The following is a 26,723-nucleotide window of genomic DNA, read 5'->3' on the forward strand; positions in this document are numbered from 1 at the left end:
ATGCATCAGAGTGGCACTGAACTTCTTTACAGGAACACCAGATTCTACAAGACAATGGAGGAATATCTTCAAATGTGAAGAGAGGGGTAGTGATTTTAAACTTTGAAGTCTATACTGGGGAAAACCATCAACCAAATGTGAAGGTCGAAAGAAGAATTTTGCAAACTGGCAATATCTTTAAAAATGACCTGCCATGAATTCTTTCTGTTTTAAACTTTTATTTTAGGTTCGAGCTACATGTGAAAGTTTGTCATATACATAATCTCATGTCATGAGAGTTTCTTGTACAGATTATTTCATCACCCAGGTATTAAGCCTAGTACCCAACAGTTATTTTTTTCTGCTCCTGTCACTCCTCGCGCCCCCCACTCTCAAGTAGACCCAGTGTCTGTTGTTCCTGTCCTTGTGTTCATGCCATGAATTCTTATTCAGAAAGAAGATGAAGGGTGTGTTCTACCAAACAAACCATTAACCTAAAAAGAGAAAGCAAGGAATGAAAAACTAACCTGAACTCCAACCCAGAAGAGAGGCAAAGGTAAGGTAATTCTCATGATGATGGTAAAGGATGTCCCCAGTCAACAGCTGCTCTCAAAGATGTAAGGCTTCAAAAAAAAACAAACCTGTCTTTCTCTATGTAATTATTCCACACACCTCCACCCATGATATATTGCCTTAATTTCTCTGAATATACTGAAAAAATGATTGCACTGTGTGAGTTTTAGAATGAATTAAGGATAGGTACATGGAAAAACTAGGCAAATAAAAAGTGAAGAACGTGTTAACTCTAGAGTAAATAATATATAAACTATATACATACACATACAAACAAAAAAAGTTGATCCTAGTACCTTACCTTGCTCAATGGTGAATAATATTTACATACTATAATGTAAATTTTTTTTAAACACAAATGTGACACAACTATATTGGGAGAGGTAGAGATAAATACCCATCTTCCAAAGTAAACATTAAATAGATACTATAAAAAACAGAAAAAAATAGCAGCATATTAACATATAAAACTGAAAAACCAAGAAATAGCAATATGTTCATGTTATTTGGAAATATGGAAGTAAATACAAAAAGAAACACTAAAAGATTGGAAATGGGTTGCCTCTCGGTACTGGTAATTCGGAGTGGATCCTAATATTGTAGAACAATTTGACTTCAAAAATATTTTCTCATGATGCTATAAAATCAAATTAAATTTAAAAGGAAAATATACAAATGTATTAATGTGATGTACTACATTAAAAATATAAATAAAAACAATAGGTACAGGAAAAGCATTCAACATAACAAAATGACAAAATGTTCATTTGTTAATTCATGACAAAATGCTTATCAAACAAGTAGTAAATATAATTTATTTAAAAATAACTGCAAATATATTTAATATAATGTATCCTTAGAAGCATTCAAATTAAGTGAAGAAATAAAATAAAGCTGTCTTCTTTTTGACTTCCATTTGAGGCCCTAGACAATGCAATAAGGAAAGAAATAAGAGGTATAAAATTAGAAATGAATAAATTATTATTTCTCCCAGTAAAATTTTCTCATAGAAACCCAAAGATAATTTATAGAACTATTTAGAACAGTTTTAGAAGTTCAGCAAGATTTCTAGATACAAGATCTATATACCAAACTCAATAAGAAATTCTGGCATAAATGTAAAAATAAAGATCTCTTTAAAAATGTTTATCACATCATGTTTGTAATAAGAAAATGTTAGAAACCACTTAAATGTTCACCAGCAGAAAATTATTAAATTCCATAATATAAACAAAACAAAAATGAACTAGAACTAGATATGTTAAAATGAATAAATATCAAAAGGTAACAAAAAAGTCAAATGTTAAAAATAGAATGTTGATATATTTAAATTTGAAAAATGCACTATTAATATCTGTATGTTAGAACAGTTACAATGTTAGTGTTAAGTCTAACTGCTAGACATAAAGACTGAAGAAATAGCAACAAACATGACAATCTGTTCTCTCATGTAAAAGATATGCAGAGAGATAGACCATCCAAGGTTTATATATGGCCAACCCACGAGATAATCAGTCCCAGCATTCTTCCATCTGTCTCTCTGCCCTTCTCAGACAATGTCTTTCATCCTAGGATCCTAGATGCTTGCTATAACTCTAACCATTATATCAAAGTTCCAGTGGCAGGATGGAGAAAGAAGCAAAGGAGATGTTTTTCTTTATTTATAATGAGATTTCCTTCTAGTTACACACAACACAACTACCCAATATTAATGGCCAAATCTTAGTACTACAGTATTGCGAGGGCAACTGGGAAACATACTCTTCCCTTTAAAAATCAAGATTTACCTGTTCCAAAGAAGAGAAGAATAGATTATGGTAAGCGATTAGGTAATGATAAACACCCAATTCACAATAATATTCTAATGGGATTCAGCAATCATCTCTGACAAATAACAACATAAAACGGGATGGAAAAGAAACACAGAGGGGTTCAACTGTACTTCTGATTATTTACTTCTTAATAAATATTATTTGAAGGAAATATTTCAAAAATATTAAGATGACATAGTGAGGTGGTAATTCTGTGAATATTTGTCATATTTATTTTTGCTTTCTCTGTATTTTTAATATTCCATGTGATTAAAAAATTAACTTAATGTTCAAATGGTCAATTTTGCACCATTGTTCCTTTATTTTTAAAAAGTAATCTAAGCTTCTACATACATATACACAAAAAACTTAGAATACATAAGCTATACTTAGAAGACACAAGCTTCATTACAAACTCTCTTATATGAGGCTTCAGTTATTTTGACTTTAAAATAAAACCCTAGATTCATCAAATATCTCAAGTTCTGGCTGCCCCTAATAAATCCTTGTTGTTGTTATTAATCAGCGTTAGGTGAACTCCTACTATTAATACATGGAGATAACTGATCACAAGGCTTTCTTCCAAACAATGCGTCACAGAATATACCCTGGGTGTCAATTGCCTAAATTTCTGGTTCCCCATACAAAGGCTGATGCATTCCCCTATTAATTGAAATTGTAGTTATAGGAAGAAAAGTGGAAATAAGACTCTTCTGATAAGCATGGAAGACCATGAATACATAATTTCACTCCTCTTTAGACAAAGATCTGTTTAAGTTCACCCTACAGATCTCTGCCTAGTTGACGCTTCAACCAAGAACTTAACCATAAATACATTACTTCACTCCTCTTTTGACAAAGATCTGTTTAAGTTCACCCTACAGATCTCTGCTTAGTTGATGCTTCAACCAAGAACTTAACCATGAATACATTATTTCACTCCTCTTTTGACAAAGATCTGTTTGAGTTCACCCTACAGATCTCTGCTTAGTTGACGCTCCGACCAAGAACTTTATGACACCCCACCACCACCACCACACATAGATTAAATTAGGTGCTGCGTCTTTTAAACTGCTATGGTGGTCCATAATTGCTTGTATCTTGCACTTCCCTATGCCACCCATCCCATATCCTTCCCTGTACTCTGAATGCCTGATTACTTGTTCATCTGCCCCATAAGACCCCAGATTTCCTTGAAAGAAGGTGCACTGTTTGGATCACTGTGGTATTCCCAGCACACAGCCCAGGGCATGGCACATAGGTGTTCAATAAATATTTTTTAAATAAATGAGTAACTGAATGTCAGTCTTCTCTCTCTGATATTGTCCTAAACACTGGTGTTGCTGCTTAGTCAGGATGAAGACCCGTGTGGTCCAAAGGCTTCCTTCGTTACATCTAATTTACATGACTATAAAACACTGTGGAAAGCCCAACTGCCAGCAACTCACCCCTGCATGTTCATTTTACAGTAAGTGCTTTTGGAATTTCCCTCAACAAAAATATCAGAATTTAGAGGTCTCAACTGCTGGGAAAACAATTCCCACTACCAATGGAAGAGTCACCAGGCACAGCAATTCACATCGTCCTACTGAAGGATTTAGTGTGGATAATGGATTACCGGAATTCCTACATCATGAAGAGAAATGGCAAAGAAGAAAATCTCTGTTCGATGTTTAGGCCCCTCATTCATTTCCTGTTTTTCCAGTAAGTTCACATTAGACACAACCCTTAACATTTTCAGATCTCATCTCTTGTGGAGACACATGTGTCTTCCCAAAGCATTACAAAATCAGAGCCTGAAGCATCTCAGACTACACGATTCCTTAACCTTTTCTGGCTCCTACTTCTCAAAATCACACTATTAAAAATTTGGGGTTCCACCCACCTTTTACAAAGAAGGCAATATATTTAAGGAAACCATTGTTATATTTATTAGGTATATTCAGCTTAAGGACTTAAAAATCACAAGACATATTATTGATAATATTGTTGTTACTGTTCGTAGTGGATTAAATAGTGTTCCTTCAAAATTCATGTCCACACAGAACCTCAGAATGCGATATTTTTAAATAGTGTCTTTGAAGATGTAATTAATTCAGGATCTCAAGATGAAATTATCCTGGATTTAGGGTAGAACCTATGTCCAAAAACTGATGTCTTTATAAGAGGAGAGGACACAGAGAAACACTCAGGGAAAAGACCATGTGAAAATACAGAGACAGAGATTGGAGTTATGTTGCCACAAGCGAAATAATCCCAGCACCCACTAGAAGCTGGAAGGGTCAAGGAAATTCCTTACCTACAGCCTTCAGAGGAAACATGGCTCTGCTAATACCTTGATTTCAACCTTCTAGCCTCCAGACCTGTGAGAGAGTAAAATTGTTGTTTTACCCAGGTTGTAGTACTTTGTTATGGCAGCCCTAAGAAACTAGTTTGGTTTGAAAACACCAAAACCAGTTGTTTGGTGCAAATAGTAAAAATATTATGTCTATGCAAAACACAATAATAAGAAATAATGTTATCACTAAGAAGGATATCAGGAAAAAGAAATTCTTAAGAAGCATTAGGAAACCTTGGTTCTACCCAAGTCCCACCATCTGTGGTAAGTACGGAACTAAAAAGTACTTATTAGCTGGATAATCAGTGTTTATCTCAAATGACCAGTAAAAGCAGCCAATTACACAAATAAAACTAGCCTAAACATTTCAGAAATTCTTTAAAATAGAGAAAAGGGAATAATCACCCAGCAATTTATCACTCTGTTGGTCAGCACTAGCATTTTGTTGATATTTCTTCCTGGGAGATATTTCTTCCATATCCAAAGTTATGTTCAAACTTTAAATATATGTTCTACTTTTAACATTTAGCATTGTAGCAAACCATATTTCTATACTGTTATAAACTCTTTCATAGGCAAAAATGTCAAACTTTATTGATATACAATTGATAAAATGCTAAATCACATTTTATTGATACCTACATAGATAAAACGTAATATTTCATTGAGAGGTTCTTACATAATTTACTTCAAGTATTCCCTATTGATGGACATAGACCATTTTCATTGTTTTTTCTACTACAAATAGTTATCCAGTAAATATCTTGTTTTAGAAATTTTAACAATATTTATGATTATTTTCTTAGGATGGGTTCTAAAAAAGTAAAAGGAGAAAAGACTCCTGGGTCAAGTAGTATAAAAATTTTAAAGGCAAAATACTTCCCAAAATACTTTCTAAAAAGAGTATACTGATTCATAATTCAACCAGCAGTGTGTGAAAGTGAGAACAGAAAATGGTAGTCTACATACTGAAATATTTACTAACTTCATAAGCAATAAAAGACACATTATTTTAATTTGTATTTTTTAGAGACTGGAATAAAAGAAAAACACAAATGCCTATGTTATAACCTAGCAATTCCACTCCCAAATGCATTTATACATCCATCAATTTACTCCCAGGCATATATCCAGGAGAAATGAGTGGCGTGTTCACCGTAGCTGTTTCATTCATAATAGTCAAACACTGGAAACAACCCAAATGTCTGCCATCAGCAGAATGTACACGTAAATTATGGTATATTCATAAAATGAAATATTACAGAAAGATTTTAAAAAGAACGAACTACTACCACATATCTCACAGGCATCACATTACATGAAAGAAGCCAGAAACAAAGGAAAAAAATACTATTTCATTTATATGGAGTTCAAGGTCAGGTAAATGTAGCTAATAGAAATTGAAATCAGAATAGTGATGGAGGAAAGTGAAGAGTGTTGGTATTGACTGGGAAAGGGCACGGAAGTGGCAGGGAGGTATTGGAAAATTTGTATATCTCAATCTGGGTAGTGCACAGATGAGCATATGCAGATATAAAAACACTGCATTTAAAATTAGTTCAATTTATTACATGATGGTTATACTTTATGGAAAAGTAAGAATTATGAAAAAAATAACAAAAGTGTGGATTTTGAAGGACACTACAAGTAGATGAACCTACTTGTGAAGGTCCTTTAAGATAAATGGTTCATTGCTCCATTTACCTTAAAGTGAGAATTGGCTTCTGGATGATATCATGCTTTGCTGTTCAAGGAGTTTGGTAATGAACTCACTGAACTATTTACACATACGTTTGAAGGTTACAGAAAACTGGACTTGTGCCCAAAAGACTTAGTGAAGAAAGTCATCTTAGCAATTACCATCTGGCAACTCTACCACTTCAATTATTATTTAAATAACTCTTTTAGAGACAAAATCGTAAGTATAAAAAGAAAAAAAGGCATACTAAAATCTTCAGTAACTGGAGAATGGTACAAACACTAGGAATCAGAACTGCGTTCTAATCCAGGTTCTACAGTAAATGATTTCCATAGCACCACCCTTCTCTGAATTTCTATCTTTATTATTATTTTTTTTTTTCAGTCCCTTTCGGTGCCTCCAAATCTTCCACTCGTCTAAATGTTGGTGTGCTTCAGGGCGCCATCTCCCTCCATAATTGCATATAATTCCATGACTTAAGTACCATATATAAGCCAATGTCTCCCAAATTTATATCTCCACACCTGACCTCTCGCCTAAACTTCATACTCATAAATGTAACTTCTTGCTTAACATCCTTATTAGATATTTAATAGGCATCTCCAATTTAAGGCCTTGATTTTCCCTACACACTTGAGTCTCCAAAAACTATTCCTCCTCCAATTTCTCCAACTGAGGACAAAGTTAACCATACTGCTCAAAGCCCCCTACCCAGAAATAGAAGAATCATAAAACTGGGAAAGCCCTTTCCCATTTTTGCTTTTTAAGGCAAAGTCTCTCCAAACAAGAAGGAAAGCTTCATCAGTGAAAGAAATTTGTTTTGTTAATTGCTAACATCACCAGTGACTAGAACAATGCCTGGCATGTTTTAGGAACATGACAGGAACATGTAGGATCAATGAATGAATGATATATTGAACATCATAAATTCCTAATTGGAATAATTTCTAATTATTTATAAAGAACCATCTTTAGTAGTACTTTCATTTACTCATTGGATTGTTGTGAGGTTCAAATAAATTACATTATAGAAAATGTCTTTTTTTGGCAATAAAATGGTAGATTGCTCTACTAGTCTCTGCAGAACAATGGCTTTCCAACTCTGACATTGTCATTTGTAGGTGAAAGTGGGAAGGTTTGTGTTTAAATCTGGACTCTGGATTTAATTGGGGGACCTTACTTAATTGGAGAACCTTAGGTTATGTGTTTAATCTCTCTGACTAGGTACTCTCATCCATAAATTGAATATAAGTAAATATGCCTCACGAGATTGTATTACAAATTACTTTAAATGATACAATATTTATGAGAGTGCCAAACAAGTACAAGGTCCTCAAAAAATAACAACAAAAACAAAACAAAAAAAATGATGACAGCAATTGCCATCCTGACTGGCATGAGATGGTATCTCATTGTGGTTTTGATTTGCATTTCTCTAATGACCAATGATGTTGGGCTTTTTTTTTTCATATGTTTGTTGGCCGCATGAATGTCTTCTTTTGAGAAGTGTCAGTTTATGTCCTTTGCCCACTTTTTAATGGGGTTGTATTTTCTTGTAAATTTGTTAAAGTTCCTTGTAGGTTCTGGATGTGAAACCTTTGTCAGATGGATAGATTGCAAAAATTTTCTCCTACTGTAGGTTGCCTGTTCACTCTGATGATAGTTTCTTTCACTGTGCAGAAGCTTTTTAGTTTAATTAGATCCCATTTGTCAATTTTTGCTTTTGTTGCAATTGCTTTCGGCAATTTTGTCATGAAATCTTTGCCCATACATATGTCCTGAATGGTATTGCCTAGAAAAATAGCTAATGCATGCTAGGTTTAATACCTAGGTGACAGATTGATAGGTGCAGCAAACCACCATGGCACACGTTTACCTATGTAACAAACCTGCACATCCTGCACATGTACCCCAGAACTTAAGATAAAAAATAAAGAAAAATCATGACGACAACAACAGAAAAACAGGCACCTATATTTGTGTAAATTATACCATTATCATGATGTTTCCTTGAGGGGCCAAGTATATTTTTTAAATAATTTTATCAATTTTTGTAAAGTAGTACATATTTACTGTAGAAATGGTGAATCATACCTACAAATAGTTTTTAAATGAAACTTACCTAGAATCCTGTCTCCCAATCACTGCTGACATTTTTGCTATATATTCTTCAAATCTCTCTTTACTTCCTTCCTTCTTTCCCTCCCTCCCTCTCTCCCTCCCTTCTCTCTCTCTCTCTCTTTCTCTCTCTCTCTCTCTCTCACTCGCTGGAGTGCAGTGGTGAGATCATAGCTCACTGCATGCAACCTCCATCCCTTGGGCTCAAGAGATTCTCCCACCTTGGGATCACAGGCGCGCATCACAATGCCCTGCTAATTTCTGTATTTTCTGTAGAGACAGGGTTTCGCCATGTTTCCCAGGCTGGTCTCGAACTCCTGGGCTCAGATGATCCACCTGCCTCAGCCTGTCAAAGTGCCAGGATTACAGGCATGACCTACCTCTTCCAGGCCTTCAAGTCTTTTTAACGTACGTATCTGCATGTATGGTATTTTATCTGTCATGACATTAACAATGTCATCCATATTCTTAAAGAACATGATTTCTAAAAGCTGTATTTCCTTTTTCTGAGCTCTTATTGATGTTCTGTTGAATTGATTTACATGTTTACAACTATTAACAATAATAATATTATTAATAAATTTGGGGGGATTATTTCCATGGGTAAAATTCCTAAATGGAATTAATGAATGAAATGAAAATCATTGACATTTATGATACATTTTGCCAAATTTTCTTCCCCCAGAAATGAGCTAATTTACACTAAAATCAGCAGTGTATGACTGCCTATTTCCTTACCTCCTAATGAAAGATTGAATTATAGTGCAGAAAAAAACAGCACAAATACCATTATGGTAAACAAACAAAAAGTCTTACTATATTTTATTTTTTGTAATATGTAATAATAAAGTTTAACATCAATGTTTTAACAATAATGACTTCATTATATGTGTTAAAATGTATACTGTTATATATTTTTTTCAAATACAAATTAAAAATTCCACCACCCAATCATAGGGTTCGTCAACTCTTTCTTCATACAATTTCAGACATGTCTCTATGGATAAGAAGATGTCAGAACAGGTATGAAGTTAGGGAGGAAAAGGGGGAAGAAGGGTGAAAGAAGTCCTTATTAGAGATACAGTGTATCCTCATTATTTGTGGATTCCATATTTGTGAATTTGCCTGCATGCTAAAATTTGTTTGTAATCCCAAAATCAATACTACTGGAGCTTTTGTGGCCATTCACAGATATGCACACAGTAGCAGAAATTTGAGTCATCTGACAAACACATTCCCAGCTAAGTCAAACCAGTGATGTTCTGCCATTTGGTTTCAGCACTTATACTATAAATAAGTGTCCTTTGCACAGTCTATTTTGTGCCATGTAATTCCCATTTTTGTGCTTCGTGTTGGTGATTTTACTGGTTACGGTGGCTTCGAAGCATAATGCTGAAGTTCCACCTAGTTTTCCAAAGTGCAAGAAGCTATGATGTGAGAAAATACAAGTGTTAGATAAGCTCAATTCAGTCATGAATTATAATGCCGTCAGTCGTGGGTTCAATTTAAATGAATCAACAATATATATTAAATAAGGTGCCTTTAAACAGAAACACACATAAAACACACAATTTTGTAATGATCAGTTAATGAAGATGCTGTGATCAGAGGCTCAAAGGAACCTAACCTGAAACGTAATTTCCCCCAGGAACAATGGTTGAGTATTCTCTAATTCAGTTTTCCTTGCGACTTTATAGAACACACCAACCATGAATTCTTGAATCAACTGTACTTTAAAAAACTTAGAAATAAAAATTTTAATGGATTGTACTATAAATGCTACCATTAATAAAAGTATTAAATTACTTTTATTTGAATTTACAGTAAAGTATAAATCATGTAGAATTAAATAAATTGCTAAAAAACATTCAATTTTCTTCCCAACAAGAAATATCAATTCTTAAATGACCCATCTAGATTGCTAAATTTAAAGACATGAATATGGTTGTGAATTTACTAAGAGGCTGGGGTCACTATGTTTTTAAACTATGCTTCAAATTTATGTACCATTCATGGATTATTTGACAGAAGAATATTAGAATACTTCCCAACAGACACATCTTCTCTCTACCCCTATCCTGAATTTGTAAAATTATTACTGTGACACTGTGAAAGCTTATGCCATTTGCATTTGGAGATGTGACCATAAATTCAATAGTTTTTCAGATTTGCTCTACTTTTAAGCTGATTTCAATACTCATCATCAGTGCTTTGAATGCAATTTCTCCATTCCTGAGTTACAACTTTGTAATTATTCTTACTATAAATGATTATTGGAATAGAACTATATTGTTATCTATAGGATGGATGGACACACCTTTGCAACACATACTACACACACACACACACACACACACACACACATACACACACACCAGAAACCACCCCCAACCCAGGGACCCACTCACAAGGTACAAACTGGAAGAGATGAAACAACTGCCATTAATGGAAAACCAAACATCATATGTTCTCACTAATAAGAGGGAGCTAAGCTATGAGGATGCAAAGGTATGACACAGTGGACTTTGGGGACTCACAGGGAAAGAGTGGGAAGAAGGTAAAGGATAAAGACTACAAATTGGGTTCAGTATATACTGCACAGGTGATGGATGCACCAAAATCTCACAGATCACCACTAAAGAAATTACTCATGTAACCAAATACCACCTGTTCCCCAAAAACCTATGGAAATAAAAAATTAAAAAACAAAAGAAACAACTACCTTCCTGTGTGTCATTGATTCTAAGACACATTTTTTTTCATATTTTATTATCTTGGAAAATGAGGTGTGCTTTACAATTGATATCATGTCAGAGTTTAATTGGCAGTAGTTTTTGTTTCTTAGTAAAAAAAATTAAAAAATCATATTGCATCTTACAATTGATGGCATCTTTGATTAAACAGGATACAGTGGCATAGATCTAAAGGGACAGCCCATGGAGGAGATTGGGGGAGCTGTGGATGTTTGGCAGGAATGGAAGAAGTTTGGGTAACTGGGGCAGAAAATGGCAAAGGTGACTGAGTAGGAGGATTCACAGTCAGAGACTGAGAATACCTTAGTCAAAAGATTGTACAAAGGTCAACTTGTCCATGATCATCATCCTCAAATACTTGAAAGGCTGTCATGTGGAAGAGGAAAACATACTTGTTTTGTACGGCTCCTGAGGACAGAATGAGGGCCAGCAAGTCAAGTAAATGATGCTGTGTGCGGCTCAAGAAACTCCAAATTTTAGAAATTTGAACTGGCCAGCAATTGGATAAACTTTCTTGTGAGAAAGTGAAATTTATAGAAAGGAGTCAAGAAGAGGCATATGGCTTTAGAGGGTGTCCCTGCTTTAAGTTTGAGGTTTAACAAAGCAACTTCCCTCTGTTTTAAGATTCCTATACTCTAAAAATTCATACCCATTTTAGCCTCTACTAGAAAATAACTTAGGTAAATAATCACAAAGAAGAATAGAGAAATGTGTAGGAAGATGTCAATTGTAGAGGAAGAAAGAGTCAGTCAATACATCCATTCATAGGGAAATGTTTCAATAACCACTAAAAGCTGATGAAATATAACACAGCTGATGGAAATGACCATTATGAAGACCATGTACTGGCAAGGAAAGCTGTGTCTGAAAGTCTTGAGAAGATACGACACAAAATTCCATCTTTACTGATTGTATGTAAAAACATGTAATTTTCTGCATACGGAAAAAACTAGATAGAAATATAAAGTGAAAACAGGTGATGTTTTTGACTGGCAGAATTCTGGGTTAGTCTGTTTCTCTTTCATTTTAAATTTTCACTATTATCGTGGTTAGCAATTTCAGCAACCCTTGCTGTGGGGAAGTTAGTTTGTCTTATTTGAGGGAAACCAACTGGGACCTCTCTGATATGAATAACATGTGCGGTAAACTCCTGGTGCTCCTTCCTGAAACACTTACAAAAGATATCTTAAGTTGTTTGGACCTCATTACCTAATAAACAGATCTGTTGGGTGTTTATTTTAGACTAGGGGTCCCATCAAAACATTACTGAGACAATAAAGGCAATGTGAACCAAGACAATTTTGGAAACCTTTGACATAGCCCCTACACTCAAATAAGTCATCATCTACTCTCAAAAGCCAGATCATAAATAAATGAAACAAGCAAAATAGGTCATACAATCTGGATGAGTACAAAATGAGGAGAGTGAATTGGAGTGGAAGAAGAGGGGAAGACAAGTAATTTTGATTGCATGGAAGACATAAAGAAAAGCTGCACAGGAAGCATGATTTTTAATACTGGCTGTTTTATTTCACCTAAATAATAAATGTTCTTTAAATAAAATAAACTAGATTATACTGAGAAAATGGTAATCTTCTGCCCCAGTCACCATCAAAACCCCAGTCCTGCTCCCCAGAGCCAACCTCTTTCAATTGTTTTACCTAATTCTTCTGGTAATTGTTTCCCTATCTTCAAAATAAGATGCTTACACTGCTAAATCTTGTTTTATAAATTTTCAGCCTTTTGTATTGACTTCCTGTTATAGAACTTAAGGGGTTAGCTTTCTTATGCCATCCTCAACCCACATCCCTCAATTTAATTATATATCAAATACTGGGTGCATCATTATGACTATATAAATGTTGTTTATTACTAAACCATGTAATGTACCATAATTACATATTCCTTCTCCTAGAACTTGTTGTTTTTCCTTGGATTCTTAATACATCCTGGTTTCTGTTAATTTTTTATATGTACTTACTATTACTTTTGTCCTAAATGCCCCAACAGATCTTTTAAAATCTATCAGTAATTTTTGCACTTGCTGGGCTACAGTTTCAAACACTGTATACATTTCTGCCTCCTGCCCTCCCTTCTTCCATCCACCCATCCTGTACCCTCTCTCCCACAGCCTACAGTTCTTCTGCTCCTATTGTGGACCCTTTGATCTCCGGGCCAGCTACCTGGCTTTCATGCTAAGCCTTCTTTTCTCCACCCTCCTTCACCCCAGGCATTACGTGGCCTGGTTTTTTAATACCACGTCTTTCTCTTTCTTGATTGACTCCCTCATTTTATAAAGAACATTCTTCATTTGCTTCCTAAGAAAAGATGGGTAGTGGGCAAAATGTTTGAGCCTTTCATGTCAGAAAATGTCTATATACTACTGTATACCCTCAATCGATAATTTGGCTTAGTATAGAATAGTAGATTGAAAATAATTATCCCTCTTAAGTTTTGAAAATATTGCTCTTTTGTTCTAGCATTCAGTGTTGCTGAATGCTAGAACATTCAGAAGCCATTCTGAATTTCCTCTCTCTCTCTCTCTCTCCCTCCCTCCCTCCCACCCTCTTTCATCTCAAGTAACTCTTCTAGGGTCTTCTTGTGTACAGTGTGCTGAGCAATCAGGGAACCTGTCGGTGTAGAAGCTCACATATTTCAGCTGTAAGAGATATTCCTACATTATTCATTTGATTATCTTATCCTTTCCTTTTTCTCTATCTTCTCTTTCTGAAACTCCTAATGTTTAGAGGTGAAGCTTCCTAGATTGAGATTCTAATTTTCTTTCCTTCCTTCTTATTTATCATCATTCCTCTTGTTTTTCAACAAAGTTATTTTCCAAAATTGTATGCACTTTTAAATTTCTTTTCTGGGATATGAAATAAAAATATTTTCCCCAAGAGCTCTTTATTGCTCTGATGTTTCTTTTTCCCAAGTTTCCTGTTGTTATTCTAAAGATGCAACAAACTTTCTTGTCTTTCTGAAGTTATTAGTGGCAGCTTTTTAAAAGTTTTCCTCTGTTCCCAACATTGTCTATATTTCACTGAATTCCTTTTCCTTATTGTTTTTGTTGATTTGTTTCTTTCATTGGTTGGTTGATATTTTGCGTGTTTTCAGCTCTTTCATGTGGAAAGCCTTCCTCAAAATACCCAGTTATCCTGGATTGTCCACTTGTTTTTTCAGAGTGAAGTACCAAGTGTTTCATCTGAAGCACTGTAAGCATGGGCAGATACTTAATTGCTGGGTTTTACTCGGGGTAATGAAAGGGCAAGCCATCCTTCCTGATGGAGAGCTCCACATGTCTGTCTCTAAAAATCTCTCTGGGCCCACTTCATTTCTGCACAAAATGACCTTCCAATCTGCTGCTGTAGAAGGTGAAGAACAGCACACATGTCTGGCTGCTGGCCTTCTAAAGCAATGGGGGAAGGGTGCTGAGGGTCTCCGAATTTGTTGTATAGATTTTCTTTAATCCCATTTAACCCCATGCCACACTATCTTGCTCTCTCCAGATGTTGGTGTCCCTGAGACCACAGTCCCACTAGTTTATTCTCCAAAGAACGACTTTTCTCCAGCGTGATAGTAAAAGGCAAGGATGTAACCACCTTCTGGCTAGGAAAGGCTAGGAGGAAGCTGCACCCTCAGGGGTCTGCCAGTCACCCTGTTTGAGCCTGTCCCTCCAGCCTTCCACTGATCCTATACTCTTCTTGTAGAGTTTCTCAGGTTCCACGGGCAAGTCATCTGCAGGCATTTAAGGAGGCACTTTCTCCACTCTGCTAAGTTTCTTGCCATGCCTGCATCTGTATCCTATCTTCAGAAAAGTGGTTGAGCCATTCCACTCATTATTGTCTCTCCTACTATTCTTTTTGTTCTTGCAGATCTATATCTGTACTTACCTGCCAACATTTCAAGGGTTTGGGAGGGAGAAGTGATAAGTCTATGTGAATAATGGACTGTGATTAACTGGAAGCCTAATGACAATTAAGAAAACACAAACAATGGAGTCAGCCAAGTGACAGAACCAGAAAGGGCAGTCTAGGCAGAGTTCTACATGATGGTCTTCTAGTAGACATATAAAATCATGTGTTCATGGGTAGCATCTTTTAGCTGTGGAATACTACGCTACTTCAAAAAAAGTAGCATAGTATTCAAGTAGCACAGTATTCAATTTTCAAGCTTAACATATGGAAGAATACAGATTTTATTCCAGGTCTCTCACTAAGTAGTTGTGTATCTATCAGGAAAATTTAACTTCTTTGAGCCTCCATTTCCTCATCTGTCAAAAATGGAGAAAAAATTGGACCTAATTCGTAAGGTTTTTGAGCCAATTAAATTAAAAGATGCTTTGTGAAGAGTTTAGCCCTGTACCTAGCAAAACAGTAAGCACCAATAAACATGAGTTAATGTCATCATCATAATCCTCCAATTATACAAATACACATTAATAGGGAAAATTTGACTAAAAAGACCGGCCAAAATAATTTAGATGAGCAGAAGAAAATTGTATGAAGAATTAGCAACAAAGTTATAAAAGACTTACATTGGATTCTGTTTCCTAACAGAAACTAGAGTTATTTGAAGGGTTAAACTAAACATGAGTATTTGTGCAAGATGTTATTTAGAACGTATCACACAGTACTTATTAAGTAGTAGCCATTTTGCTATCATTATTATTAAATATAGGCATAGGGCAAATAAAGCATCCTGAAAGTTTAGAAGTGGAAAGTTGAAATTAAACTGCAAATGAGAGTGACTGACTGTCAAACTTAAAAACTAGCCCAGAGGCACACTCTCATATTTCAGTCAATCCCTGGAAATAATGTAGGGTCCAACCGAGTTCTCCTATAGGGCTTTATAGTTCCCTTAACGCATATCATTACCTGTTCATGTATTTTCCTCAAGGGACTATAGCTGTGGTTAAGGAAGAACCCAGTTGGTTTAATTCTCCCCTCTATCTCCCCAACATGTAGCACTGTATTTAGCATACACAGTTCATAATGATAAATAAAAACTGCTTAAATTATCTAAATAAACATTTGCAAGAGCAAGCTTGAGGTGATAGAATGGAAAATAGCTGGTTTGCTATGCCTTTCATTTCATGCTCACGACCTCATAAACCCCCAAATATTCCATATTCTAACCTTTTAAAAAAATTAAGTTTATTTTGCATAAACTAGGCACATTGAGCAGCACTGAAATAAACAACCCCATTTGACTTCAACTCTTCAGAAATCTCCAAGGTTGGCAAATCCCACAAGTGCCTGCCCAGCAGTACTGACACCCTACTTGACAAAAGGGTTAATAGCAAAGCATTTTAGGAAAGGCCTACAATGCTGAAACTATATTTGTTTTTAACCAATATAATTACCAGGCTTTTCTTATTAGTTAAACATCTTGTCACAGATTATTAAAATGAAACAATGGTTGTTGAAACAAATGAAAAAAAGATGCTGTCTGTAATGTCTTGAATTTTACTCTTTGTAGGCCTGCCAGTTGCAAGATTCTACAATATTTCCTGTCACCACGGAGAATGAATGGTTTTTTCTGCATAGTACCCAGGGTTGAAAAGTATCCTAACACAAAATATTGTATTTTAATGATGCTTACAGTACTTTCACGTGTTTACATCATTTGGTTCTACCCAACAATCCGGCGGGAATAATTCCATTTTTGCAATGGAGAAAACAGGAGTTAGTGAGGACTAAGTGACTCAAACCAAGGTCACACAAAGAGTTGAGCATGCAAGACAGTGGAAAAGTAGCCACATAAACAGCAGTCTGGGAGGAAGAGGACTTGGGTTCTTGTCCTGGCCCAAGTCTAATAAGCTAAGCAACCTTGGGCTAGTCATCTCATTTCTCTGGGTCTCAGCTTCTCTATTTAGAAAATGAGAAGTCTATATTAAAAGCCTTCCTAGTTCTAATACTCTGAAATTATATAATCTATCCCCAGATTTTCTGAGCTCTTTCCAAAGTAGTACATGAAGTTGTTCTCTGGGATCAAACTTCTGTCACCAAAGAACCCAATTTCTTCTTATTTCTCAATTTCCAGATGCTTACTTTCAAAGACAACAAATTGTATGCAAATGAATTGAGAAGCTGCTATTTGGTAGGCACTATACTAGGCAGTCATGACGCCAAGGTGAAGAGACCTGGTGCCTGCCCTCAGGAATTTACTGCCTAGAGGAGACACATAACCACCTACAAAGCTATGTCATGGCTGTAGAAATGGAGAGATGACTACAGTGTGCAGAGGAATTAGATAGATGGAAAGATGGATAGATGGATGGATGGATGGATGGATGGATGGATGGATGGAGATAGAAAGATAGATAGAAATATAGATGGATGTAAGCAGGCTCAGCAAGCTCAGGTTGGTCTTTCTTAGGAAGGGATATTTGTGTTGACTCATTAATGGACAGAAATAATACATTGTGATGGTAGATAATAGCTTGTGCAGAGTCAAGAAGGTAGGGGGTGGCATGATGCATCCAGAGAACTGCCAGTCCTTGTGGAGTGTGGATGAGGCTGTGGAAGCAGAGGTGCACACAATGAGAGGCAGGGCTGGCAAAGGGAGCTGGATGTAGTCATGAATGGCTACTGTTGTTCCATGTGCTGTCACTTTTTAGTCTTGATTTATTATTTATGTTATGTCTTATTCCTGAAAAGATCTGAGGTTGTGTTAGTCCATTCTGCTTTGCTATAAAGTAACATCTGAGGCTGGGTAATTCAGAAAGAAAAGAGATTTATTTGTCTCATCATTCTGCAGACTTTACAAGCAAGGTAACAGCATCTGCTTAGCTTCTGGTTGGTGGCCTCAGGAAGCTTACAATCATAGCAGAAGGTGAAAAGGAGCCAGTGTGTCTCATAGCAAGAGAAGGAACAAAAGAGATGCCAGGATCTTTTCAACAACCAGCTCTTGCATGAACTCAGAGTGAGAACTCACTCCAACACTGGGAATCACATTTCAACTTGAGATTTGGAGGGCTCAAAACATCCAAACCATGTCAGAGGTGGTTTGTTTAAGTGAGAACAACAATAACAAAGCAACAAAAATTCAGACTATCTTAAATAATAAGGAAATATATTTGGCTCAGGAAAAAAGAAACCTAGAGACCAGCTAGACTTGAGGATTTATTAACCTGAAGACTATAACTCAGTTTCTCCATAGTTTTTTGATTGACCCTTACTCAGTATATTTACTTCCCTCTGACATCCAGTGGTTTCTTTTTCAGTTATAGGAAATATCTGACTTAGAACCCTAAGAATTTCTCCCTCTGGTGTCTCTGGCCTGAGCTTGATCAATTAATGAATGGAGTCCAGGGGCCTAGCAAGTGCTAACTGTCTTAGACCTGGATTCCTGAATCGCTATGCTGGTTTTGGATGAATTGGCTCCAAACCACTTACAAGAACCTCCAGAGCTGAAGATGGAGCCGGGGTTCCTGAAATCAAGGGTGACAGAAGGAGATGCATCATTAAATGAACACTGGGATAGTTTACTTAGGGCAAATACAATAATGGGTATATAAACAGCAATATCCACTGCACTCACAATAAAATAAAAAATAATATAAACATTCTGATGCAATATAATAGTCTTATATTGTTATTTGATAGTCTATATAGGTCTATAGACTATATAATAACACATAGTATTGCTACATTATAAATAACAAGATAAAGCCGAAGAGATAATAAAGCTAAAATGGTGAGAGGAGAACAATGGGAAAGTTACTAGATAGACTCTGAACAATAAAAGCCCCAACAAATTTATTAAAAATAAAACGGTAGACCAGGTGTGGTGGCTCACACTTGTAATCTCAGCACTTTGGGAGGCCGAGGTGGGTGGATCACGAAGTCAGGAGATCAAGACCATCCTGGCTAACATGGTGAAACCCCATCTCTACTAAATATACAAAAAAATTAGCCAGGCATGGTGGTGGGCACCTGTAGTCCCAGCTACTCGGGAGGCTGAGGCAGGAGAATGGCGTGAACCTGAGAGGCAGAGCTTGCAGTGAATAGAGATCACGCCACTGCACTCCAGCCTGGATGACAGAGCCAGACTCCATCTCTAAATAAATAAATAAATAAATAAATAAATAAATAAATGGTAATTTTGTTTTGAGCCTCCTGGCAGCCAAAGCAAAGAAAGAAGAATGATCAGTTAAAGGGGCCACATTATACTTTGGAGGAATAAAGATATTTCTGATCCAGAGTCCTCAGATAAATCATTTTTCCCACAAGTCTTCCTAAAGGGGTCACTGCATGACAACAGAACTGTCAGTAGCATCCCTATGGTGTATGTAACCATGAGTTTGAAAACATCTATCAACACTACCACAAATTTAATTTAGTTGCTCTGATATATTTGGTCCAAACCAAGGCAATTCTCACATGCTCTGGATTAATCCAAGGATAAAATCTGGGGTGATAAGAGCCATGTCTCTCAAACTGGGGTAAAATTAGAACTGCTGGGGATGCAACAGGAGGTAAAAATAGTATACATTCCTGGTGGTAGGAAGGAAATCATTTTGGCTTGGCCTTTTTCTTGATAGAAATAGATTTAAAAGATTACTTTTATATTTAAACCAACATAAATATATTACAGAGTAGAATATAAAATGCATAAATGCTATGAACAAGAGAGCATAAAACCCCAATGAAAGGATATCCCAGTTGTGTGGACAGACTTGAGCTATATACCCAGTCCCCCAGAGGCATCATCTCATGGTCTTCTACCTTTCAGGTTTGTTCAGGGGAAAGGTTTCAAGACACTTTCCTCTACACTTTCCTCATCTGGCCAACTCCTAGTCATCTCTGATAGCTCCTTGTACTCCTTTGATCACGCCACTCTGTACATTTTGTTGTAGTTATTTGTTTAAAATCTTCCTCCCTTAATAGAATGGGAAGAAATTGGCTACCTTGTCCTCCAATTCCTGGTGCAGTGTCTGTTTTTGTATAAGAGGCCAATAAATTAATAAGTTAATGAACTAAAGATGTCTGATTGTTATGGGCCGAATTGTTTCCCCTCAAAATTAATATGCTAAAGTCCTAACTCCAGCACTTCAGAATGTGACCTTATGTGGAGTAGGGCCTTTAAAAAAGTAATCAAGCTAAAACAAGTTTATACAGGTGGCCTCAATAAAATATGACTGGTGTCCTTATAAGAAGAGGAGATCTGAACACAGAGACATGCATAGAAGAAAGACCATATGAAGACATGGCCAAGAAGACAGCCTTGGAATAGACCTTCCCTCACAACCCTCAGAAGGAACCAGCTCTGCCCACACCTTGATCTCAGACTTTCAACCTCCAGAACTGCAAGGCCATACCTTTCTGTTGTTTCAGTTGCTCACTCTGTGGTACTTTGTTACACAACTCTAGAAAACTAATACACTGATCTTCAAATCCTTCAGATGGCCCTACCTCCCATGAATATAAATGTGAGTCTCCTTCCTTGCTCTCTTGCTCTCCATGCAATGGAATACATACTTCCCCACAGAAGGAGAAAGAGGGCCCTCAAATCCTATAAAATTTTAAGGCATTTTTTTCCTTTAATATTATAATCCAGCAGCCTTCTACAACAGACAGAAAAATCATGAAGATAGTTTAACTGGAGAGATGACAAATAAGTGCCATTTTAGTTTATAAGGAGAATTAAACTTTTGTGAACTAAACATCCTAATTGGTATCTTAAAATTTTTCATTAAAAAACAATCCTGGTTCATTGAGTTTACTTATAAACTTTGGCTGTAGTTTACACTTAGAACAAATGGCTTTAATTTCATTATACACTACCAAATCAACCAAGTCATTGTACACATAAACTTAACCTTCATGTCTTGCAAATATATGTGTGAGTGTTTTTTTCCTGGTGCTTTACTCTAATTTTTATTGTTTAAATTTTTTTCTTTATTGTTTCTCAGTAACTGAGTGTTCCTTAAACCAGAGAAAAAAAAAGGAAAGACATTCTCAATCATGGGACTGAGGCTGTTAGATCCCAGAAATTGTTTTCCAAAGAGTAAATCAGAGTACTTTTCCACCTGAATCACAGTACTTTTCCAGGACCAGCTATATGATGATCTTGATACAAATTTATTTGTCGTGACAGAATAGAGAAAATTTAGTGCTATTATTTTCCACAAACCCTAAACACTTTTGCAAGAATACCAAAACCCTAGGTTAACATTGTTTCACTTAATATGACCGTGTTAACAATTAAACAGGGCCAATCATTCTGTAAATATTTAAAACCCTACTAATATACACTTGGCATCATCTATGAAAAATTCGGGTACCTGCCACATATTTGGAATTCAGGTGTGAATTATAAAGTGCTCAACAAATTTAAAATAACAGAAAGCAGGCCAGGGTCACTGCAGGCAGGAGCACTAAGGGTAAGGAGAAGTGCTAGTTGACGTCCTAACAACAAATGAGGAAGCAGGAAACCCATAAAAACTGGTCACGAGCATATAAAACCCCAGCGTTCATTTTTTATAGAAGCACCAAATGTTAAGTGTGCCGTAGGCCCCAAGACATTAATGTAATACAACCCAACAGGAAGAGACAGTGTCGCTGCAGTGCTCCCTGGAAAGACAAAGGGATCAGGAACCAGGCACTTGGAAGGCTCCCTGATTAGCCAGGCCACTTGGAAAACTCATTTAATCTCTCAAAGCTGCTCTTTATCTACAAATAAAAGTAATAATTCTGTCGTTGCCTACTCTACAGGGTCATGGTGGGGATCAAAGTAAAAGAGCTGCTGCATAGAATCACTGACTGGATTTCACACCTCATTCCCTCCTCTCTCTTTTCTTGGCTTCCAGCACCCCACACGCCGTCCTGTTTCCCTCTAACACATTGGCTATTCCTGCTCATACTGCTATGCAGGTTCACTCTCTGATCTCTAAATTTTGGAGTACCCTAGACTTCAGTCCTTATCCTTTTTCTCTGGTCTATCTGTAGTCTCTCCTTAGGTAATCTCAAGGCCCTATGTATGATTCCTTTTGCTGATCATTCCCACATTTTTACCTCCAATTTTAATCTTCCTTCTGAATTTCAGACTTATGTATTTAACTGTAAACTTGACATCTTCACTTGAGGCCTGATAGGCAGCTCAAACGTTTTGTGGCCAAAATAGGCCTATTGATTCTCCACAATCCAACCTCTTATTTTCCTAGTCTTCTCTATTTTCATCAATCTCATCCTCTCAATTGCTCAAGTCAAAAAAAATCTAGGAGTTATCTTGGTTCTTCTCTGTCCCTCATCTCCCACATCCTATCCATCAGCAAGAACTGTCTCTGAAACAGATCTCAAATCCCTCCATTTCTCTTCACCACTACTACCATTGCCCTTGTCCAAACCACCATCTTTGCTCATCTGAATGTCCAGAGATGACTCTCAACTGGTCCTCGTTTTCCTATTAGCCTAGGCAAACCTTTTTTAACATTTATTATAGGCTTTATACAAATTTAATTTAGTGACATTATATAAATAAATAATAAATATGTAAGAGATAGTGTTTTTAATTTAAAAATCCACCAAACAATTAAACATACATGTGTATTTAAAAAAATTAAAAATCAATAAAGGCCTAGAAGGAGACACACAAAATCTATGATACATTTAACTTCTTCAAAAAAAAAATTAGGATAAGGATGAAGGACAAAATTGACTTGACTTTAACACATAACATTCCCTTCTTTTAAAAAGCATAAGAACTTGGAGCAAACATGTCAGTATGTTAAATGTTGATTCTTGGTCAGATATTTTGATACTGTTCTCTGTAAACTTTTTCTGATTTTTTTCAAAATAAAAAAGGTAAACACAGAAAGGAGAAGATAGAAAACATAAAAAGGACAAGGGTAAAAGGAGGATAGAAAAAGTATAAAAGGATAATATCCCTGAGCTAAAAAAATGCATTAAAACTTTAAATATAAAATGTATAAACATACATTTTATATATACATATATATACATATACATATATGTGTATATATATACATATAAATACATATATACATATAAATTTATGTGTATATATACGTATAAATATATATGTGTGTATATATAAATATAAATACATATATAAAATGTATTAAAATGTAAAATAAATATAAAATAAATAATATTTAATTTTTAAATAAAAATATAAATGTTCTCCACACATACAGGTGGATAAGTATTTCAATTTTTTGAAAAAGGAAAAAAAAGTCTTTCTCTATTTCTAACTGAAATGTTTCTATGTGTCTCTGCACTGTATAAAATCTTGAAAGTATAAATCAAATCATATAATCTATTTAGAGTCTTCCAATGGCACAACACATTTAGAATCAAATTCAAATTCTTTACCATAGTACACAAAGTCCCACCAAATCTGACCTCTAACCCTCTCTCCAACTTCCTCTAGCCCCACCACCATCATCTAGGGGCCAGCCATACCACTTGTCTGTCAATCACAAGTTCTTCCTCACGTGAAGTCCTTCACAGTGGCACCTCATCTACCTGGATTGCACTTCTCCCAGAACTGAACTTGACTGGAACCTTCTTGTCATACGAGTCTTTTCAAATAAGACTGCGTCAAGGAGACTCCTCTTGACCAACTGATCTAAAGGAGCCACCTAACACTCTCAATTATATCACCCCATTATAATTCTCTTCATAGCACTGACCACCATCTGATATTTTACTGTGTGTTTATTTATTGGTATTTCTTCATGTATCTTCTTCATCCCCCATCCTTCTCCCAGAACATAAACTCTGTGATTGCAGAGGCTATGTTATATCCTCAGGACTAAGAACTATCATGATCCTCTATAAAGGGTATATTTGTCTCTAGTGCAGCATAACAAATTACCATAATCTTAGTGGCTCCAAACAGCAACCATTTATTAGTCCTGGTCCTTTAGGTCAGAAGTCCATTCACAGCTTGGCTAGGGTCCATGATCTGATGAGAGCACTAAAGGCTGAAATCAAGGTGTTGACTAGGCTAAGTTCTTACCTTGTGGCTCTGGAGAAGAATCTGCTTCCAAGCTCATTCAGAGTGTTAGCAAAATCCAGCTTCATTATACTATAAAATTGAGATCTCCATTTCCTTACTGACTGTCAGCCAAGGGTTCCTAGAGGCCACCCACACTCCTTATCATCTGGGCCCCTCCGTCTTCAGGCTGGCAATTGTGTGGCAAAGCCTTCTTATGCTTTCCAATCTGACTTCCTCTTCTATTAACAGCTGGAAAACTCTGTTTTCAAGGACTCATATGACTCAATAGTGCCCACTTGGATAACTTCCCTATTTTAATGTCAATTGTGCCATATAAAAAAATCCAATCAGAAGAGCAAAGTCCACTGTATTAGTCAGGGTTCTCTAGAGGGACAGAACTAATAGGATAGATGTTTTTATTTTATTTTATTTTATTTTACTTTATTTTGAGATGGAGTCTCACTTCTTTGCCCAAGCTGAGTGTAATGGTGTAATGTTGGCTCACTGCAACCTCTGCCTCCAGGGTTCAAGCAATTCTCCTGCCCCAGCCTCCCAAGTAGCTGTGATTACAGGCATGTGCCAGAACACAGAGCTAATTTTTGGATTTTTAGTAGAGACGGGGTTTCACCATGTTGGCCAGGCTGGTCTCGAACTCTTGACCTCAAGTGATCTGCCTGCCTCTGTTTCCCAAAGTACTGGGATTACAGGTATGAGCCACCACACCTGATAGGATAGATGTATTTTAAAAGGAGAGTTTATTCAGGAGTATTAACTTACACAGTCACAAGGTCCCACAATAGGCCATTTTCAAGCTGAGGAGCAAAAAAGTCAGTCCGAGTCCCAAAGCTGAAGAACTTGGGACTCTGATGTTCGGGGGCAGGAAACATCCAGCACAGGAGAAAGAGGTAGGCTGGGAGGCTAAGCCAGTCCGATCTCTCATGTTCTTCTGCTTGCTTTTATTCTGATCATACTGGCAGCTGATTAGATGGTGCCCACACAGATTGAGGGTGGGTCTGCCTTTCCCAGCCCACTGACTCAAATGTTAATCTCCTTGGGCAACACCCTCACAGACACACCCAGGATCAATAACTTGCATCCTTCAATCCAATCAAGTTGACACTCAGTATTAACCATTACAATCCACCATATTCGTTGTCCTGGGGATTATGAAAAATATGTACAACAGTAAGCAGGAAATCTTAGGGCTTGTTTTAGAATGGCCTTTATCTATCTGCCTAAAAGAGAGGGTATTTTAGGCCTGGCGCAGTGGCTCACATCTGTAATCCCAGCACTTTGGGAGGCTGAGGTGGGTGGATCACCTGAGGCCAGGAGTTCGTGACCAACCTGACCAACATGGTGAAACCCCGCCTCTACTAAAAAAAATACAAAAATTAGCTGGGCGTGGTAGCATGCACCTATAATCCCGGCTACTCAGGAGGCTGAGACAAGAGAATTGCTTGAACCGGGGAGGCAGAGGTTGCAGTGAGCCGAGATGGCGCCATTGTACTCCAGCCTGGGTGACAGAGACTCTGTCTTAAAAAAAAAAAAAAAAAAAAAAAAACAGAGAGAGAGGGTACTTTATAAACATTGGTGAATGAAAAAAGAATTAGTAACAAAAGTAGTTGTCTAAAATCACACATAATCTCACAAATGTTGGCATTAAAGTAATTCAATTCATAAAGAAGTCCTGTGACATCATGAAAAGCTTAAAGTAGGTCTGATTTGCCATGGTTAAGAAGAAAGTCCACAGAAGCAAGAATAATTGGGAGTGAGGGGGTAGCTCAGAAATATAAACCCTAGTTAGCTGATGCAGGCAGTTTAAAATAACAACAACAACACAGACTAATTGGTAAGGCTTGGTTTTCATTTGACTCAGCTACTTACGAGCTCTGACGTTGAGCAATTTATTTATATATCTAGTTCAGGTTTCTTCCTTCTTTTTTTTTTTTTTTTTTTTTTTTGAGACGGAGTCTCGCTCTGTCACGTACGCTGGAGTGCAGTGGTGGCGCGATCTCTGCTCACTGCAAGCTCCGCCTCCCTGGTTCACTCCATTCTCCTGACTCAGCCTCTCACGTAGCGGGACTACAGGCGCCCGCCACTACGCCCGGCTAATTTTTTGTATTTTTAGTAGAGACGGGGTTTCATCGTGTTAGCCAGGATGATCTCGATCTCCTGACCTCGTGATCCGCCCGACTCAGCTTCCCAAAGTGCTCGGATTACAGATGTGAGCCACCGCCCCCGGCCAGGGTTTCTTCCTTCTTAAATGGGCAACCACTCCACAGGTGGTTGTGTGATTTAAATTATTGGATGCACGTTCATTATCTAGTATATTATCCAGAGCATAGTAACTACTTGAAAATTGTCATCCAACACCCTGGAAAAATCAGTTATTTTGAATGATAATTCCCAGGTTTGCTTCACCCAGGCAGTCTTTCAGTGGATTTTTGCAGGGTAAGAGTGAAGAGGGTTGGTGGTATGTTCTAATG

At 36.7% G+C, this 26,723-nt stretch overlaps 1 long non-coding RNA gene across 5 annotated transcripts in view; it reads right to left on the reverse strand.

The window, feature by feature from the left end:
• Positions 1-1,341: 1,341 nt before the first annotated feature.
• LOC134732717 (uncharacterized) overlaps positions 1,342-26,723 on the reverse strand; it is a 68,206-nt gene continuing 42,824 nt past the window's right edge. For all 5 annotated transcript variants that reach the window (XR_010116166.1, XR_010116168.1, XR_010116170.1 and 2 more), the window contains 2 exons: positions 4,663-4,726; positions 1,342-1,476 (listed from right to left, as the gene is read on the reverse strand). This is a non-coding gene — a long non-coding RNA (uncharacterized lncRNA). The remainder of the gene's footprint in view (positions 1,477-4,662; positions 4,727-26,723) is intronic.

This window comes from Symphalangus syndactylus, chromosome 16 (assembly GCF_028878055.3).
Source record: "Symphalangus syndactylus isolate Jambi chromosome 16, NHGRI_mSymSyn1-v2.1_pri, whole genome shotgun sequence".
NCBI classification, from domain to species: Eukaryota; Metazoa; Chordata; class Mammalia; order Primates; family Hylobatidae; genus Symphalangus; species Symphalangus syndactylus.